Source organism: Hyla sarda, unplaced genomic scaffold (assembly GCF_029499605.1).
Source record: "Hyla sarda isolate aHylSar1 unplaced genomic scaffold, aHylSar1.hap1 scaffold_615, whole genome shotgun sequence".
In the NCBI taxonomy this organism is placed as follows: Eukaryota; Metazoa; Chordata; class Amphibia; order Anura; family Hylidae; genus Hyla; species Hyla sarda.
This window is the reverse complement of record NW_026610630.1, coordinates 1-1,532: the sequence shown is the minus strand read 5'-3', so window position 1 is coordinate 1,532 and position 1,532 is coordinate 1. Positions and strand designations below refer to the sequence as shown.

At 44.3% G+C, this 1,532-nt stretch overlaps 1 non-coding gene across 1 annotated transcript; it reads left to right on the top strand.

Annotated features, from left to right (window-relative positions):
• LOC130341259 (U2 spliceosomal RNA) lies at positions 1–191 on the top strand. Its single transcript, XR_008881230.1, has one exon. It is a non-coding gene; the product is annotated as a U2 spliceosomal RNA (small nuclear RNA).
• Positions 192–1,532: the final 1,341 nt, after the last annotated feature.

Sequence of the window (1,532 nt, the reverse complement as noted above, 5' to 3'; positions counted from 1 at the left end):
ATCGCTTCTCGGCCTTTTGGCTAAGATCAAGTGTAGTATCTGTTCTTATCAGTTTAATATCTGATACGTCCCCTATCTGGGGACCATATATTAAATGGATTTTTGAGAACGGGGGCCGATTTCGAAGCTTGCTTCCGTCGCCCTATGCATTGACCCGATATGGCAGTATCTTCGGGTACAGTGCACCACCCCCTTACAGGGTTAAAAAGAAAGATTCCTACTTTCATTGCTACCTGCTTGCTGGCTAGCCAGCTAGCCAGCCCTGTGGGCCTTGCTGCTGCTGCAGCCAAAAAACAAAAGGTGGTGCTGCTGCTGCTTCTGCTGCTTCTGCTTCTGCTTGTGTCTGGCCGCTGTTGGAGCGTCCAGGCACAGGACTTCTGCTGCTGCTGACTAAATGGCCTCCTTAATTGGATCATTTGAGTAGCCAGCACACCTGTGCAGGTAGGGCATGACATGATAGGCAGCTGCCTTGATAGCGGGTGGGTGCTGAATGTTCCTAATTGACAAAATAAGATTAATGCTTATGAAGAAATATAAAATCTCATCCCTTCCCCAATATCGCGCCACACCCCTACCCCTTAATTCCCTGGTTGAACTTGATGGACATATGTCTTTTTTCGACCGTACTAACTATGTAACTATGTAACATAACATGGGGGGGGGGGGGGGTCTCCTGGCTGTTCACACAGGTGTGTCATTGCTGTACATTGACCATGCATTGCTTCTGTGGTATTGCAAAGGCAAAGACAAATGCTTCCAGCCATCCATTGCACTAATGGATTGGTCATCAGCTGGCTGTCTATGTCCCGCATCAATATAGACCAAAGTACAGAGGGTTAGGCTATGCTATTGTGCACCTACCTGATGCATCAGAAGGTGCGAGGCCCTTGCTAAATTCTGTGCACAGACTTTGAGATCTATACTTTAGACTGTATCTAAACCTGCTCCAACATGGACTGACATTCTGGCCTACTTTCAGCCGATGCGACTTGTCTGTCGCTGAACAGTCGCTTTTTATGTATTCAGCACCTATGTATAATGTTGTAAAAATGCTCTAGAAGCTAAAGTCGCAGAAATGTCACACATATTTGGCCTGCAACTTTCTGTGCGACAAATTCAGACAGGAAAAATCAGTATAAATCCTTAGAAAATTATCCCCCAGTGTCTCCATCTGCTGGCGGTATTGAATAAGCATTGCTGCACTGATGGGGTATGCATTAGACGAAAAAAAAGAAGAAAAAGAAGAATAATACGCCCAGAAAAGAGGCGAAAAGGAGAAAAACGTAAAAAAACGTGAAAAAAAAGTAAGAGGAAGAGAAGGGAAAAAAAGGTGGAAATGGGTTTAAAAGTGATTTCGGCGGAGAAATATATATATATATATATATATATATATATATATATATACGCGCACACACACACATATATATAAACGTATTCTCCGTTGAGATATTGCAGCCGCTGCTGTGTCCAGGCCCAGGAGCCTTAGCACTGTGCTGTGATGTCACTCAATACCACTGACATCACTAGGTGTA